Below are 18,908 nucleotides of genomic sequence, written 5' to 3'. Positions count from 1 at the left end.
GTCGTGTCTTTGTTGGGTTGTCGTGTCCTTGTTGGGTTATTGTGTCCTTGTTGGGTAATTGTGTCCTTGTTGGGTTGTCGTGTCCTTGTTGGGTTGTCGTGTCCTTGTTGGGTTGTCGTGTCCTTGTTGGGTAATTGTGTCCTTGTTGGGTTGTCGTGTCCTTGTTGGGTTGTCGTGTCCTTGTTGGGTAATTGTGTCCTTGTTGGGTTGTCGTGTCCTTGTTGGGTTGTCGTGTCCTTGTTGGGTTATTATGTCCTTGTTGGGTTGTTGTGTCTTTGTTGGGTTATTGTGTCCTTGTTGGGTTGTCGTGTCTTTGTTGGGTTGTCGTGTCCTTGTTGGGTTATTGTGTCCTTGTTGGGTAATTGTGTCCTTGTTGGGTTGTCGTGTCCTTGTTGGGTTGTCGTGTCCTTGTTGGGTTGTCGTGTCCTTGTTGGGTTGTCGTGTCCTTGTTGGGTTATTATGTCCTTGTTGGGTTGTTGTGTCTTTGTTGGGTTGTTGTGTCTTTGTTGGGTAATTGTGTCCTTGTTGGGTTGTCGTGTCCTTGTTGGGTTGTCGTGTCCTTGTTGGGTTGTCGTGTCCTTGTTGGGTTGTCGTGTCTTTGTTGGGTTGTCGTGTCCTTGTTGGGTTATTGTGTCCTTGTTGGGTTGTCGTGTCTTTGTTGTGGTTGTTGTGTCCTTGTTGGGTTATTGTGTCCTTGTTGGGTTGTCGTGTCTTTGTTGTGGTTGTCGTGTCCTTGTTGGGTTGTCGTGTCCTTGTTGGGTTGTCGTGTCTTTGTTGTGGTTGTTGTGTCCTTGTTGGGTTATTGTGTCCTTGTTGGGTTATTGTGTCCTTGTTGGGTTATTATGTCCTTGTTGGGTTGTTGTGTCTTTGTTGGGTTGTCGTGTCCTTGTTGGGTTGTCGTGTCCTTGTTGGGTTGTCGTGTCCTTTTTGGGTTATTGTGTCCTTGTTGGGTTATTATGTCCTTGTTGGGTTGTTGTGTCTTTGTTGGGTTGTCGTGTCCTTGTTGGGTTGTTGTGGTTGTTGGGTTGTCGTGTCCTTGTTGGGTTGTTGTGTCCTTGTTGGGTTGTCGTGTCCTTGTTGGGTTGTCGTGTCCTTGTTGGGTTGTCGTGGTTGTTGTGTCCTTGTTGGGTAATTGTGTCCTTGTTGGGTTGTCGTGTCCTTGATGGGTTGTTGTGTCCTTGTTGGGTTGTCGTGTCCTTGTTGGGTTGTCGTGTCTTTGTTGGGTTGTCGTGTCCTTGTTGGGTTGTCGTGTCCTTGTTGGGTTGTCGTGGTTGTTGTGTCCTTGTTGGGTAATTGTGTCCTTGTTGGGTTGTCGTGTCTTTGTTGGGTTGTCGTGTCTTTGTTGGGTTGTCGTGTCCTTGTTGGGTTGTCGTGTCTTTGTTGGGTTGTCGGGTCTTTGTTGGGTTGTCGTGTCCTTGTTGGGTTGTCGTGTCTTTGTTGGGTTGTCGGGTCTTTGTTGGGTAATTGTGTCCTTGTTGGGTTGTTGTGGTTGTTGTGTCCTTGTTTGGTTGTTGTGGTTGTTGTGTCCTTGTTGGGTTGTCGTGTCCTTGTTGGGTTGTCGTGTCCTTGTTGGGTTGTCGTGTCCTTGTTGGGTTGTCGTGTCCTTGTTGGGTTGTCGTGTCCTTGTTGGGTTATTGTGTCCTTGTTGGGTTATTGTGTCCTTGTTGGGTTATTATGTCCTTGTTGGGTAATTGTGTCCTTGCTAGGTTGTTGTGGCAGCAGAGCCAGAGGTTGGTGGGTTGTTGTGTCCTTGTTGGGTTGTCGTGTCCTTGCTAGGTTGTTGTGGCAGCAGAGCCAGAGGTTGGTGGATTGTTTGGTTTATCTGATGGTTCCAGAGGGGGGACAGAGAGCATTCAGTTGTAAACGGTTTGGTCACCAAACAAGGACTGCACTGACCTGTAGCCTACAATATGACTAAACGGCATCCCCAACTCAAAGTTGAAAATAAGAGCCAATCATTATTTATTTATTTATATATGAGGATGTTTTCATCTTGCTGAATAAAGACACTGTTTGATGATGTAATGTATAAAATGAGTAGGCAAAAGTAATACCCCTGTTACTGTTCACATTTCTTTTTAAAATCTTTATCCAATTCCTCAAGTCACAGTCAATTTGAAGATTTGGCTGCAGAGATTGTCTTCTCCTTTCATTTAGACAAAATATATCCTGGAGATGCCGGGGATTGAACCCGGGGCCTCATACATGCAAAGCATGCGCTCTACCACTGAGCTACATCCCCTCCCATACAAGTACTTATGCAACAGGCTTTATGTGCTTTCCCTGCAGGCAGGTGTCAGTCCTTATTGGTCCTGTGAAAGAGGAGCCAATAGGCAGCCAGGATATTTCTGTTTGACTGTTATGCAATATGATTTGAGGTGCACAGTCTTAACCCTTGACCTTGTGTTCATTAGGTAGGTGTGTGTGTGTGTGTGTGTGTGTGTGTGTGTGTGTGTGTGTGTGTGTGTGTGTGTGTGTGTGTGTGTGTGTGTGTGTGTGTGTGTGTGTGTGTGTGTGTGTGTGTGTGTGTGTGTGTGTGGTAATTGGCTTTGGATATTTTTGGGATATTTTTTTTGTCATGAATTTTATTTTGGAGGAGACATATACCACAAAGTACATTCCTTTCTTCCATTCATGTTTTCTTCTGTTCTCTTCATTAAAAAATGCACAATAGATGAAAAACAAACATACAGATTATTTATAGATACACATTTCTTTTTGATATAATCCAGGCTATTTTTAGCTGAAGGCTGTATTTTGGTTCACTGTAATGGGATTGGGGAAACAGCCGATCTTCCCACAGCGCAAATACAGACCCTGGTTGGAAAGAGTGAGAGAGAGAGTGAGAGAGAGAGCGAGAGAGAGAGAGAGAGAGACTAAATTGGAGAAAGAGTGAGTGAGTGAGTGTGTGTGTGTGTGTGTGTGTATATGCATGCATGCGTGCGTGTGTCTCCGTGCGTGCATGCATGCATAATCGGGTGGAGACCAACATTTTCTCATCAGCCATGATATTCTAATCCAGTGGGAGATTAAAATAGCCCTGTTTCCTAATATCCTCCAGAGGGCCTTGGAAAGGACCATGGCCTCTTCCCGCTGATCCCCAGCGAGCACAGTTTGTTCCCCAGCCACACTCTCCACCCAGAGCCCTGCCAAGTACACCCACCTGCAGCCCTACTTGTGTTAGCCATGTAGGGACAGACCCACAGAATCGGACGCATGGAGTGAGGATTTTAGTAGAGCTAAAGGAGAGGAGGAGTGGAAAAGGGGGAAGGGAAAGAGAGGAGGAGGTTGACTCTCTAGCCCCATATCTCTCTCTCTCTTTCTCTCTCTCAATTCAATTTCAATTTCAATTTAAGGGGGTTTTATTGGCATGGGAAATATATGGATTGGCGCCGGAGGGGATGGCTGCCGTTTTACGGCTCCTTATCAACTGGGCTGTTTTGTGTGTTTTTCGCATTATTTGTAACTTATTTTGTACATAATGTTGGTGCTACCGTCTCGAAAAGAGCTTCTGGACATCAGAACAGCGATTATTCACATCGAACTGGACGAAGATCTTTTCTTTAATGAGTAGAATAAACTGGATGAGCTCCGTTCGAGACTATCCTACCAACGGGACATTAAAAACCGTAATATCTTATGTTTCACAAGTCGTGGCTGAACGACGACACATATAATATACAGTTGGCTGGGTTGGCTAGGAAGAAACCTAGAGAGGAACCAGGCTATGAGGGGTGGCCAGTCCTCTTCTGGCTGTGCCGGGTGGAGATTATAACAGAACATAGCCAAGATGTTCAAATGTTCATAAATGACCAGCATGGTCAAATAATAATAATCACAGTAGTTGTCGAGGGTGCAGCAAGTCAGCACCTCAGGAGTAAATGTCAGTTGGCTTTTCATAGCCGATCATTAAGAGTATCTCTGCCGCTCCTGCGGTCTCTAGAGAGTTGAGGGATTGCTCGCCTGAGATAGACTATCTCATGATAAGCTGTAGACCACACCATCTATCAAGAGAATTTTCATCTACATTTTTTGGAGCTGTCTATTTATCACAACAAACCAATGCTGGCACTAAGACCGCACTCAACGAGATGTATAAGGCCATAAGCAAACAAGAAAATGCTCATCCAGAAGCGGCACTCCTAGTGGCCGGAGACTTTAATGCAGGCAAACTTAAATCCGTTTTACCTCATTTCTACCAGCATCTACCAGCATGTGCAACCAGAGGGGGAAAACCTCTAGATCACCTTTACTCCACACACAGAGACACATACAAAGCTCTCCCTCGCCCTCCATTTAGCAAATCTAATCTAAATAGCAAATTCCTGCTTACAAGCAAAAACTAAAGCAGGAAGTACCAGTGACTCGCTCAATACGGAAGTGGTCAGATGACGCGGATGCTAAGCTACAGGACTGGTTTGTTAGCACAGACTGGAATATGTTCAGGGATTCATCCAATGGCATTGAGGAGTACACCACATCAGTAACCGGCTTCATCAATAAGTGCATTGACAACGTCATCCCCACAGTGACCGTACGTACAAATCCCAACCAGATGCCATGGATTACAGGCAACATCCACACCGAGCCAAAGGCTGTAGCTGCCGCTTTCAAGGAGCGGGAGACTAATCCGGATGCTTATAAGAAATCCCGTTATGCCCTCAGCCAAACCATCAAACAGGCAAAGCATCAATACAGGACTAAGATTGAATCCTACTACAACGGCTCTGACACCCGTCGGATGTGGCAGGGCTTGCAAACTATTATGGACCACAAAAGGAAACCCAGCAGCGAGTTGCCCAGTGACACGAGCCTACCAGACGGGCTAAATTCCTTTTATGCCTTCTTCGAGGCAAGCAAAACTGAAGCATGCATGAGAGCACCAGCTGTTCAGGACGACTGTGTGATCACGCTCTCCGTAGCAGATGTGAGCGAGACCTTTAAACAGGTCAACATTCACAAGGTCGCAGGGCCAGACAGATTACCAGGACATGTTCTCAGAGCAGGCATGGACCAACTGGCAAGTGTCTTCGCTAACATTTTCAACCTCTCCCTGACCGAGTGTGTAATACCTACATGTTTTAAGCAGCCAACCATAGTCCCTGTGCCCAAAAAACTGAAGGTAACCTGCCTAAATGACTACCGCCCAGTAGCACTCAATTCGGTAGCTCCCATCAACACCACCATCCCGGAAACGCTAGACTCACTCCAATTGGCATTCCGCCCCAATATACCGCCTCTCAGGAGTGCGTGCTTAGTCACCTCCTGTACTCCCTGTTCACCCATGACTACATGGCCAGGCACAACTCCAACACCATCATTAAGTTTGATGATGACACAGCGGTGGTAGGCCTGATCATTAACAACGATGAGACAGCCTATAGGGAGGAGGTCAGAAACCTGGCCGTGTGGTGCCAGGACAACAAACTCTCCCTCAACATGATTAAGACAAAGGAGATGATCGTGGACTACAGGAAAAGGAGGGCCGAACAGGTCCCCATTCACATCGACAGGGCTGTAGTGGAGCGGGTCAAGAGTTTAAAGTTCCTTGGTGTCCACATCACCAATAAATTATCATGGTCCCAACACACCAAGAAAGTCATTCAGAGGGCACGACAATGCCTTTTCCCCCTCAGGAGACTGAAAAGATTTGTCATGGATCCCCAGATCCTCAAAAAGTTCTACAGCTGCACCATCGAGAGCTTCCTGACCGTTTGCATCACCTCCTGTTATGATAACTGCTAGGCATCCGACCGTAAGGTGCTACAGAGAGTGGTGAGTACGGCCCAGTACATCACTGGGGCCAAACTTCCTGCCATCCAGGACCTACAGTGGGGAGAACAAGTATTTGATACACTGACAATTTTGCAGGTTTTCCTACTTACAAAGCATGTAGAGGTCTGTAATTTTTATCATAGGTACACTTCAACTGTGAGAGAAGGAATCTAAAACAAAAATCCAGAAAATCACATTGTATGATTTTTAAGTAATTAATTTGCATTTTATTGCATGACATAAGTATTTGATACATCAGAAAAGCAGAACTGAATATTTGGTACAGAAACCTTAGTTTGCAATTACAGAGATCATACGTTTCCTGTAGTTCTTGACCAGGTTTGCACACACTGCAGCAGGGATTTTGGCCCACTCCTCCATACAGACCTTCTCCAGATCCTTCAGGTTTCGGGGCTGTCGCTGGGCAATACGGACTTTCGGCTCCCTCCAAAGATTTTCTATTGGGTTCAGGTCTGGAGACTGGCTAGGCAACTCCAGGACCTTGAGATGCTTCTTACGGAGCCACTCCTTAGTTGCCCTGGCTGTGTGTTTCGGGTCGTTGTCATGCTGGAAGACCCAGCCACGACCCATCTTCAATGCTCTTACTGAGGGAAGGAGGTTGTTGGTCAAGATCTCGCGATACATGGCCCCATCCATCCTCCCCTCAATACGGTGCAGTCGTCCTGTCCCCTTTGCAGAAAAGCATCCCCAAAGAATGATGTTTCCACCTCCATGCTTCACGGTTGGGATGGTGTTCTTGGGGTTGTACTCATCCTTCTATTCCTCCAAACACGGCGAGTGGAGTTTAGAGCAAAAAGCTCTATTTTTGTCTCATCAGACCACATGACCTTCTCCCATTCCTCCTCTGGATCATCCAGATGGTCATTGGCAAACTTCAGACGGGCCTGGACATGCGCTGGCTTGAGCAGGGGGACCTTGCGTGCGCTGCAGGATTTTAATCCATGACGGCGTAGTGTGTTACTAATGGTTTTCTTTGAGACTGTGGTCCCAGCTCTCTTCAGGTCATTGACCAGGTCCTGCCGTGTAGTTCTGGGCTGATCCCTCACATTCCTCATGATCATTGATGCCCCACGAGGTGAGATCTTGCATGGAGCCCCAGACCGAGGGTGATTGACCGTCATCTTGAACTTCTTCCATTTTCTAATAATTGTGCCAACAGTTGTTGCCTTCTCACCAAGCTGCTTGGCTATTGTCCTGTAGCCCATCCCAGCCTTGTACAGGTCTACAATTTATCCCTGATGTCCTTACACAGCTCTCTGGTCTTGGCCATTGTGGAGAGGTTGGAGTCTGTTTGATTGAGTGTGTGGACAGGTGTCTTTTATACAGGTAACGAGTTCAAACAGGTGCAGTTAATACAGGTAATGAGTGGAGAACAGGAGGGCTTCTTAAAGAAAAACTAACAGGTCTGTGAGAGCCGGAATTCTTACTGGTTGGTAGGTGATCAAATACTTATGTCATGCAATAAAATGCAAATTAATTACTTAAAAATCATACAATGTGATTTTCTGGATTTTTGTTTTAGATTCCGTCTCTCACAGTTGAAGTGTACCTATGATAAAAATGACAGACCTCTACATGCTTTGTAAGTAGGAAAACCTGCAAAATCGGCAGTGTATCAAATACTTGTTCTCCCCACTGTATATACTAGGCGGTGTCAGAGAAAGGACCAAAAAATTGTCAAAGACTCCAGTCATCCAAGTCATAGACTGTTCTCGCTGCTACCACATGGCAAGCGTTACCAGAGAACCACGTCTATGTCCAAAAGGCTCCTTAATAGCTTCTACGCCAAAGCCATAACACTGCTGAACAATTAATCAAATGGCCACCTGGACAAAATAGTCCCTCCCCTTTGTTTTTACACTGCTGCTACTCGCTGTTTATTATCTATGCATAGTCACTTTACCCCTACCTACATGTACAAATTACATCGACTAACCTGTACCCCTGCACATTGACACGGTACCGGTACCCCCTGTATATAGCCTCATCATTGTTATTTTATAAAGTTTTTATTCGATTTTTTACTTCAGTTTATTTTGTAAATATTTTCTTAACTCTATTTCTTGAACTGCATTGTTGGTTATGGGCTTGTAAGTAAGCATTTCACGGTAAGGTCCACACCTGTGGTATTCGGCGGATGTGACAAATAGATAATAAACAAAAGTGAAATAAACAATAAAAATGAACAGTAAACATTACACTCACAAAAGTTCCCACAATGTTGTAACGATGTGCAAATAGTTAAAGAACAAAATGGAAAATAAATCAACATAAATAAGGGTTGTATTTACAATATTGTTTGTTCTTCACTGGGTGCCCTTTTCTTGTGGCAACAGTACACAAATCTTGGTATTTCACCCAGTAGATATGGGAGTTTATCAAAATTGGGTTTGTTTTCGAATTCTTTGTGGGTCTTTATAATCTGAGGGAAATATGTGTCTCTAATATGGTCATACATTTGGCAGGAGGTTAGGAAGTGCATCTCAGTTTCCACCTCATTTTGTGGGCAGTGTGCACATAGCCTGTCTTATCTTGAGAGCCAGGTCTGCCTACGGCAGTCTTTCTCAATAGCAAGGCTATGCTCACTGAGTCTGTACATAGTCAAAGCTTTCCTTCATTTTAGGTCAGTCACAGTGGTCAGGTATTCTGCCACTGTGTACTCTCTGTTTAGGGACAAATAGCATTCTAGTTTGCTCAGTTTCTTTTGTTAATTCTTTCCAATGTGTCAAGAAATTATATTTTTGTTTTCTCATGGTTTGGTTGGTTCTAATTGTGTTGCTGTCCTGGGGATCTGTGGGGTATGTTTGTGTTTGTGAAAAGAGCCCCAGGACCAGCTTGCTGAGGGGACTCTTCTCCAGGTTCAACTCTCTGTAGGTGATGGCTTTGTTATGGAAGGTTTGGGAATCACTTCCTTTTAGGTGGTTGTAGAATTTAACGGCTCTTTTCTGGATTTTGATAATTAGCGGGTATCGGCCTAATTCTGCTCCGCATGCATTATTTGGTGTTTTACGTTGTACACGGAGGATATTTTTTTGTACAATTCTGTATGCAGTCTCAATTTGGTGTTTGTCCCATTTTTTTAATTCTTGTTTGGTGAGCAGACCCCAGACCTCACAACCATAAATGGCAATGGGTTCTATAACTGATTCAATTTTATATTCCTTTTGATGGCATTGAATGCCCTTCCAGCCTTGTTTCTCAGATCGTTCACAGCTTTGTGGAAGTTACCTGTGGCACTGAAATTTAGCCCAAGGTATATATCGTTTTTTGTGTGATCTAGGGCAACGGTGTCTAGAATGGAATTTGTATTTGTGGTCCTGGCAACTGGACCTTTTTTGGAACGCCATTATTTGTGTCTTACTGAGATTTACTGTCAGGGCCTTGGTTGGGGACAGAAGCACCAGGTCATCAGCAAACAGTAGACCTTTGACTTCAGATTCTAGTAGAGTGAGGCCGGGTGCTGCAGACTCTTCTTGTGCCCTCGCCAATTCGCTGATATATATTTTCAAGAGGGTGGGGCTTAAGCTGCATCCTTGTCTCACCCCACGACCCTGTGGAAAGAAATGTGTGTGTTTTTTGCCAATTTTAACCACACACTTTTTGTTTGTGTACATGGATTTTATAATGTGGTATGTTTTTCCCCCAACACCACTGTCCATCAGTTTGCATAGCAGACACTCATGCCAAATTGCGTCAAAAGCTTTTTTGAAATCAACAAAGCATGATGCTCTCGATGGCTAGTAAAGAGAAATGTACCTGCATGTGTTCAAAGGGGCCCATGTCTTTGTCGCCCTGCTGTGAATACTGTTATGTGACTTCCTTGGAGTCCAAAGGTATGAACACTGAGCATTATGATGGAAACCTATCCAGTCGAGGAAGGAAATATATATTTTGGACAGGCTACAGGGTGCACTGCATCTGTCTACACTGTTCCCTGGTTCCTGGTTCTTTTCCTTCCTAACAGGCAGAGGATTGGGGCCTCAGAGGCATGGGACACAGCTGAGTAGACTGGACAGGAAACAGTAGGCCTTACAAGGGATTGACCAAGTCAGCCCAGAGAGAGAACACACATACACACACACACCGCAGACTATGATTAAAAACCAGTTGTTCCTGATCCAATAAGCCAGGCTGAAAGAGAACTCTAATTAAACATAGGCGGCATGGCAACTCTATACATGTTGTGTTATGCCCTATGACGAGCCATGAACTATGAACTGCTCTGCATGTTTTGTAATTAATTGCTGTAATGAATACCACTGCATGGCCTGTGTGTTAGTGCTGTGCGTTCATTGGCCTGAATTTGTTTCTAGTAGGCCTATAAACAGGCCATGGCCACTGGCATGTCTCTGGTGATACTGATAGAAAGAGTTATCCTGACCTCTCTGCTGTGGCTGTACACTTATCATGAGCCAGGACACTCACACTGAGGAGAGTGTAGAGAGGGAGATAAGGGAGAGAGGAGGGGGGGGGTCTGAGAGAAGGCAGGGCAGAGAGGGAGAGAGAGACATGGTGGAGAGGGAGAGAGAGACATGGTGGAGGGGGAGAGAGAGACATGGTGGAGGGGGAGAGAGAGACATGGTGGAGAGGGAGAGAGACATGGTAGACAGGGAGGGTGAGACATGGTAGAGAGGGAGAAAGAGACATGGTGGAGAGGGAGAGAGACATGGTGGAGAGGGAGAGAGAGACATGGTGGAGAGAGAGACATGGTGGAGAGGGAGAGAGAGACATGGTGGAGGGGGAGAGAGAGACATGGTGGAGAGGGAGAGAGAGACATGGTAGACAGGGAGGGTGAGACATGGTAGAGAGGGAGAAAGAGACATGGTGGAGAGGGAGAGAGACATGGTGGAGAGGGAGAGAGAGACATGGTGGAGAGGGAGAGAGAGACATGGTGGAGAGGGAGAGAGAGACATGGTGGAGAGGGAGAGAGAGACATGGTGGAGAGGTAGAGAGGTAGAGAGAGACATGGTGGAGAGGGAGAGAGAGAGATGGTGGAGAGGGAGAGAGAGACATGGTAGACAGGGAGGGTGAGACATGGTGGAGAGGGAGAGAGAGACATGGTGGAGAGGGAGAGAGAGACATGGTGGAGAGGGAGAGAGAGACATGGTAGAGAGGGAGAGAGACATGGTAGAGAGGGAGAGAGAGGGGCTGAGAGGAGAGGGGATAAAGGGGTAGAGAGGTCTGACAATATTGCGAAGGGGGGAGAAGGGCTCGGATGGCTGAGACTGGGGCAGGGTTAGCAAGGGGGAGTTACTTAGACTAGGTAGGGTTGTCACATTCCAGTGTAAATATGGAATAGGGTGAAAAGAGAGGTAGTCCTAAAAGTAATCTGAGAGAGACTGAGGTTCAGTGAACTGCAGGTCATACATTAGACTGTTGGTCCAGATCAAATAATGGGATATATTTATTCAATGATTTCACCAGCGCACATGCTGCAAACATAAACACTTGGTAAATGTATAGATAAACACTTGGTAAATGTATAGAGAAACACTTGGTAAATGTATAGAGAAACATAATTCTACAACATGAAACTGCACATTATGAATTCCTTTTCTTGTCCTTAACCCCTCCTCCAACTCCGCCTCCTCACCTCCCTGTACCATAGACTCCTCTCCTTACCTCCTCCTCCTCCTCCACCCATCACATGAGAGTGTGTTATGTCATCAGGTTTCCCCTGTTTGTGCTTCCCTCCGTATAGGCAACCCTGGAGATCCATCTATATATCCATCACTCCATCCATCTATCTATCTTTCTATCTACCTCCCTCCCTACCTTACGGCAAATACCTCTGTTCCTCAGGCATATTCTTCTGAAGGGTGCTTTGTCTGACCTGTTAGGGCTTGGCTTGAACAAACGCCTGAACACTGCGGCCCTCTAGGACCAGAGTTGCCCGTATATGTCTTAAAAGGTCAAATGTGGGCAAAACCTCCACAGACACAATGAGGGACACTGAGCCTTTGAGTTTGCTCTGTCAGCTGTTCTATTTCTCTTTCCTGTGAATCCATCTCTTATCAAAAGCACACATAGCTCTGTGATCCCTCTTGTTCCTAAAGCTGAGTACAGAAAAGAGGTCTTGGGTGATATAGTTAAGCAATAAGGCCCGAGGGGGTGTGGTATATGGCCAATATACCACGACGAAGGTACCTGGATACAACCCTTAGCCGTGGTATATTGTCCACATAACACAAACCCCAGAGGTGCCTTATTGCTATTATAAACAGGTTCCGAATGTAATTAGAACAGGACAAATAAATGTTTTGTCATTGGGGTAGGGTCAGGCGTGATAGCAAAGAGCAACTGTGCTAAGTGCGCACACACACACACACACGCACGCACGCACGCACGCACGCACGCACGCACGCACGCACACACACACACACACACACACACACACACACACACACACACACACACACACACACACACACACACACACACACACATATATATCCTAAACACACACACACAGCAGCCCAGTGACCTTTCCCCTACTTCCTCTACCAGCCCCTAGGTGCTTGCTGGGAGAAGTGTAGGAATCCAGTCAGTATTCTGTAAAAACAGTAATTGTAGTTCAGAAGAAGAGGAGGGAACGAGTGAGGAAGTCTATCACTTCTCTGTGTTCTTGATGAGAGTTTTGAAGTCCAGCTGACAACAAAAGACTCTCTGGTCTGGGTTTTTGTGAGAACATTTATGAATCACATTTCACAAGATGTATTTTTGGGTTTCAATCCCGAGAACCCAGCTTTTCATTCAGGGATGGATTTAATTTTATATAATGGGTACCTGGAGGAAAATGAAGGAGGGTCATGCTTTTTCCATTTCAGTCCAGCGGAGGGTTTAGTATGTTTCAAATCTAGTCCAGGGAAGGGTCATTTTCATTTGGAATTGATGACATTTCTATATTTCTCAGTGTTTTAGAATTATTTGCTTATTAGGCTATATATGGATGTGTGCCTGATGCCCCCCCTCATCTCTGATTGTCCGCTGGGCGTGAAATATCAAGTGCGCCTATAGCCTATTTGGTGTCATCTCAATCACATGATCCATAGCCTATAGGCTATGAAGTGCATGCACGGAGAAGCACACGGCACAGTTCTATTTCTAAGATAGCTGTTGGGAGGCTGTTCAACACACTGTCATGGATGCTCCAACCTGAGCCCCGGCATGCTCTGCTCTTGATGATCAAAAACTAAGTAATGGCTGTGCTGTTTGTTCAAATTAGTTTCCAACTAGTCAGTGACAACTGTTTGGAGTTTGATACAGCAATTATGTGAGCTTATTACAGTATTATAGAAACTATGTCCTGGGATTTCCTGTGATCTATGTAGAAGAACCCCTTACCTTCTAGCGACTCTTGTTTAGAGCAAAAGGTGTGCGTGTCCGTGAGAGTCTCAGCTTTTCATGGATAGATTTGAATAGTTTGTAGCTCAAACCCTTTAGGACTCTACAGAGGTTTTTGTAAAAATACCTGACCCTGGACCCCTTCAGGATCCACCCGTCTCACAAACACCGCTCTAGTTCAGCCCCCGATAATCACAGACTAATCACACAGGTTTCAATGGATGCAGAAGAAATCTATCGAATCCAATGGTGCTGTCCACACCCTGATCTGTTTCACCTGTCTGGTGATTGTCTCCCCCCCCCTCCGGGTGTCACTTATTATCCCTGGTGTATATATCCCTGTGTTTCCTGTCTCTCTGTGCCAGTTCGTCTTGTATGTTTTTCAAGTCAACCAGCATTTTTCCCGTACTCATGCTTCTATTCTCTTTTGCCTGTGCTCACGGTTTTTGACCCTTGCCTGTTTTCTGGACTCTGTACCCGCCTCCCTGACCATTCAGGCCTGCCCTGACCTCGAGCCTGCCTGCCACTCTGTACCTCCTGGACTCTGAACTGGTTTTGACCTTTTACCTGTCCACAACCATTCTCTTGCCTACCCTTTTGGATTGTTTAATAAATATCAAGACTCAAACCATCTGCCTCCCGTGTCTGCATCTGGGTCTCGCCTTGTGCTCTTATAGGTACAACCCAGTCTGTAGCTCAAATATACAATGCTTTAAAGGGGTTAGAAGTCCAAAACATGCTGGGACTGTAGGAGTTAAGGGGACTGAAATAAAATAATTTGATTATGTTTGAAATAGCTTTTGTCTCAGGCTGGTAATCAATAGGGCTTATACAGTAACTGAGCTGTAACAAACACCAGGGTCAAAGATAGCAGACAGACAGGCTATCTGCTCCATGTTTGTGTACATGGTGTTATCACAGTGCAGGTATCAGGGAGAGGTGAGGTGTGTGTGTGTGTGTGTGTGTGCGTGCGTGCGTGCCTGCCTGCCTGCCATTGTATACCTGTGAAAGAGTGTTGCTTAGCACTTGGTAACTGTACAGGCCTGTAGCCTTATCATCTTGCCTTCAGTTTAGACCGCTAAAGTTCACATTGCCATGGGGCTGGTCTCTCCTGTCATCCTTCAGTTTAGACCGCTAAAGTTCACATTGCCAAGGGGCTGGTCTCTCCTGTCATCCTTCAGTTTAGACCGCTAAAACTCACATTGCCATGGGGCTGGTCTCTCCTGTCATCTTTCAGTTTAGACCGCTAAAGTTCACATTGCCAAGGGGCTGGTCTCTCCTGTCATCTTTCAGTTTAGACCGCTAAAACTCACATTGCCATGGGGCTGGTCTCTCCTGTCATCTTTCAGTTTAGACCGCTAAAGTTCACATTGCCAAGGGGCTGGTCTCTCCTGTCATCTTTCAGTTTAGACCGCTAAAACTCACATTGCCATGGGGCTGGTCTCTCCTGTCATCTTTCAGTTTAGACCGCTAAAACTCACATTGCCATGGGGCTGGTCTCTCCTGTCATCTTTCAGTTTAGACCGCTAAAGTTCACATTGCCATGGGGCTGGTCTCTCCTGTCATCCTTCAGTTTAGACCGCTAAAGTTCACATTGCCAAGGGGCTGGTCTCTCCTGTCATCTTTCAGTTTAGACCGCTAAAGTTCACATTGCCATGGGGCTGGTCTCTCCTGTCATCTTTCAGTTTAGACCGCTAAAGTTCACATTGCCATGGGGCTGGTCTCTCCTGTCATCTTTCAGTTTAGACCGCTAAAACTCACATTGCCATGGGGCTGGTCTCTCCTGTCATCTTTCAGTTTAGACCGCTAAAGTTCACATTGCCATGGGGCTGGTCTCTCCTGTCATCCTTCAGTTTAGACCGCTAAAGTTCACATTGCCATGGGGCTGGTCTCTCCTGTCATCCTTCAGTGGTACAGTCAGAGAGAGCGAGGCTTACTGGAGAGCATGTAGCCTACAGGACACTGACACAACCTGTTCTGTTAGTTTTGATCTGGGTCTGTGTTCAAAACACACACACACACACTGTCTCCCCTGCCCACGTCTGTACTCACAGGACAGTATGCACACTAGTCAGTATGTACACTACTCAGTATGTACACTAGTCAGTATGTACACTAGTCAGTATGTACACTACTCAGTATGTACACTAGTCAGTATGTACACTACTCAGTATGTACACTAGTCAGTATGTACACTACTCAGTATGCACACTGGTCAGTATGTACACTAGTCAGTATGTACACTAGTCAGTATGTACACTACTCAGTATGTACACTAGTCAGTATGTACACTACTCAGTATGTACACTAGTCAGTATATACACTACTCAGTATGCACACTGGTCAGTATGTACACTAGTCAGTATGTACACTGGTCAGTATGCACACTGGTCAGTATGCACACTAGTCAGTATGCACACTAGTCAGTGTCTCTCTCTCTCTCACTCTCTCTGCCTCGCTCTCTCTCTCACTCTCTCTCTCTCTATTTCAATATCTCCCTTTCGCTCTCTCTCGCTCTCTCACTCTCACTCCGTCCCTCACTCAGATATAGGTTGTATTTACAAAGGTGTTTGTTCTTCACTGGTTGCCCTTTTCTAGTGGCAGCAGGTCACAAATCTTGCTGCTGTGATGGCACACTGTGGTATTTCACCCAGTAGATATGGGAGTTGATCAAAATTGGGTTTGTTTTCAAATTCTTTGTGGGTCTGTGTAATCTGAGGGAAATATGTGTCTCTAATATGGTCATACATTTGGCAGGAGGTTAGGAAGTGCAGCTTAGTCTCTCTCTCTCTCTCTCTCTCTCTCTCTCTCTCTCTCTCTCTCTCTCTCTCTCTCTCTCTCTCTCTCTCTCTCTCTCTCTCTCTCTCTCTCTCTCTCTCTCTATCTCTCTCTCTATCTCCCTATGTCTCTCTACACTAACTCACATTTGTATCATAGTGATTCAGATCAGAGTCTGTGGAGGACATTGAGTCCTGTCTGACCTGTCCTGTCTGATCTAGAAGAATGTGAATATCTGCTCATAAACCAGATTGACTACTGACCATTACACCCATGCTTAACAATAAACCTTTGTCTCAGATTCTGTAAGAGATACTGGCTAATCCTGTGGGCACTGAGTAATACTAACATGTAGACCTGCTGTTAAGCCTTTGCTATAGCAACCAAAAACCCTTACTGAAAGGTGCCTGATGGTCCAAACTTCAATGTACTAATTTCTTGGTCAGGTAAATATGACCTCTGGTGCTCACAGCAAGCCAATAAGACAGTGTATCTCAACACTGACAAGCCCAAACCCATTGGGGTTGTGTGGATGTTTGTGTGAGGGCTGTGTATGTGTGTGTATGTATTTGTGTGTGTGTGTGTGTGTGTGTTTGAGTGTGTGTGTGTGTGTGTGAACAGGATTCCAGACCCTCGGGAACCTTGGCCTGCTTCCAATATGGAGGGTAATGTTATGTGTTAGGTGTCATCTGTGAACGGCATCCTCCCTGACATAACAACAAACTTTCGCTCCATGTTGCAACAAGCAGCAGAACACAGCACGTAGGGCATACACACATTGAAGTGTAGATTCAGGAAAACTAGCACAAGACATAGCTTAAACAAACAGACAGTTAAGTTCTTCACAAAACATAGCTGTAGGTCTGTACATTAGTACAACTGTACTGGACGTTCAAGACTCCGACAAGTGCACACATCATTGAACACCTGTTGAAGTCACATACTGTATGCAAAACACCAGTCTCAACGTCAACGGTGAAGAGGCGACTCCGGGATGCTGGCCTTCAAGGCACATTTCCTCTGTCCAGTGTCTGTGTTCTTTTGCCCATCTTAATCTTTTCTTTTTATTGGCCAGTCTGAGATATGGCTTTTTCTTTGCAAGTCTGCCTAGAAGGCCAGCATCCCGGAGTCGCCTCTTCACTGTTGACGTTGAGACTGTTGTTTTGCGGGTACTATTTAATGAAGCTGCCAGTTGAGGACTTGTGAGGCATCTGTTTCTCAAACTAGACACTCTAATGTACTTGTCCTCTTGCTCAGTTGTGCACCGGGGCCTCCCACTCCTCTTTCTATTCTGGTTAGAGACAGTTTGCGCTGTTCTGTGAAGGGAGTAGTCCACAGCGTTCTACGAGATCTTCAGTTTCTTGGCAATTTCTCGCATGGAATAGCCTTCATTTCTCAGAACAAGAATAGAATGATGAGTTTTAGAAGAAAGTTATTTGTTTCTGGCCATTTTGAGCCTGTAATCGAACCCTCAAATGCTGATGCTCCAGATACTCAACTAGTCTAAAGAAGGCCAGTTTATTTGCTTCTTTAATCAGAACATCAGTTTTCAGCTGTGCTAACATAATTGCAAAACGGTGTTCTAATGATCAATTAGCTGTAACGGGTGTCGTCGTCGGATGAGGAATAATCGGACCAAAGCGCAGCGTGGTAAGTGTTCATGATACTTATTTTCCACCATAATTTGCAAATAAATTCATTAAAAATCCTACAATGTGATTTTCTGGATTTTCTTTTCTCATTTTGTCTGTCATAGTTGAAGTGTACCTATGATGAAAATTACAGGCCTCTCTCATCTTTTTAAGTGGGAGAACTTGCACAATTGGTGGCTGACTAAATACTTTTTTGCCCCACTGTACATGTTTCAAGCAGACCACCATAGGCCCTGTGCCCAGGAACGCCAATGTAACCTGTCTAAATTACTATCGCCATGTAGCACTCACATCTGTTGCCATGAAATGCTTTGAAAGGCTGGTCATCTCACATCCCAGACACACTGGACCCACTCCAATTCACATACCGCCCCAACAGATCCACAGATGACCCAATCTCCATTGCACTCCACACTGCCCTCTCCCACCTGGATAAAAGGAACACCTGCAAGAATGTTGTTCCTTGACTACAGCTCAGCGTTCAACACCATAGTGCCCTCAAAGCTCATCACTAACCTAAGGACCCTGGGACTGAACTCCTCCCTCTGCAACTGGATCCTGGACTTCCTGACGGGCTGCTCCCAGGTGGTGAGGATAGGCAACAACACATTCGCCACGCTGACCCTAAACACGGGGGCTACTCAGGGGTGCGTGTTTAGTCCCCTCCTGTACTCCCTGTTCACCCACGACTGCATGGCCGCGCACGACTCTAACACCATCATTAAGTTGCTGACGACACAAGGGTAGTAGGCCTGATCACCGACGACGATGAGCCATGCTATAGGGAGGAGGTCAGTGACCTGGTCGTGTGGTGCCAGGACAACTACGTCGCCCTCAATGTCTGAAGACAAAGAAGCTGATCATGGACTACATGAAACGGAGAGCCGAGCACACCCCCATTCACATCGACAGAGGTGTAGTGGAGTGGGTCGAGAGCTTCAAGTTCCTTGGTGTCCACATCACTAAGGACCTATCATGGTCCAAACACAACAACACAGTCGTGAACGCCTCTTCCCCCTCAGCTACAACACGGCAAGCAGTACTGATGCACTAAGTCTGGAACCAACAGGACCCTGAACAGCTTCTACCCTCAAGCCATAGGACTGCTAAATAGTTAACCAAAGCTTATTATCTATCCTGTTGCCTAGTCACTCTACCCCTACCTATATGTATATATCTAACTCAATTGCCTCGTACCCCTGCACATCGACTCAGTACTAGTACCACGACTCAGTACTGGTAACCCGACTCAGTACTGGTACCTCGACTCGGTACTGGTATCCTGACTCAGTACTGGTACCCTGACTCGGTACTGTTACCCTAACTCGGTGCAATTAC

At 45.8% G+C, this 18,908-nt stretch overlaps 1 non-coding gene across 1 annotated transcript; it reads right to left on the bottom strand.

Annotated features, from left to right (window-relative positions):
- Positions 1-2,170: 2,170 nt before the first annotated feature.
- trnaa-ugc (transfer RNA alanine (anticodon UGC)) lies at positions 2,171-2,242 on the bottom strand. Its single transcript has one exon. It is a non-coding gene; the product is annotated as a tRNA-Ala (tRNA).
- Positions 2,243-18,908: the final 16,666 nt, after the last annotated feature.

The sequence above is a fragment of the Salvelinus alpinus genome, chromosome 17 (genome assembly GCF_045679555.1).
Source record: "Salvelinus alpinus chromosome 17, SLU_Salpinus.1, whole genome shotgun sequence".
NCBI lineage: Eukaryota > Metazoa > Chordata > Actinopteri > Salmoniformes > Salmonidae > Salvelinus > Salvelinus alpinus.
The sequence above is the reverse complement of the archived record's forward strand: the minus strand, read 5'-3'. Positions and strand labels throughout refer to the sequence as shown.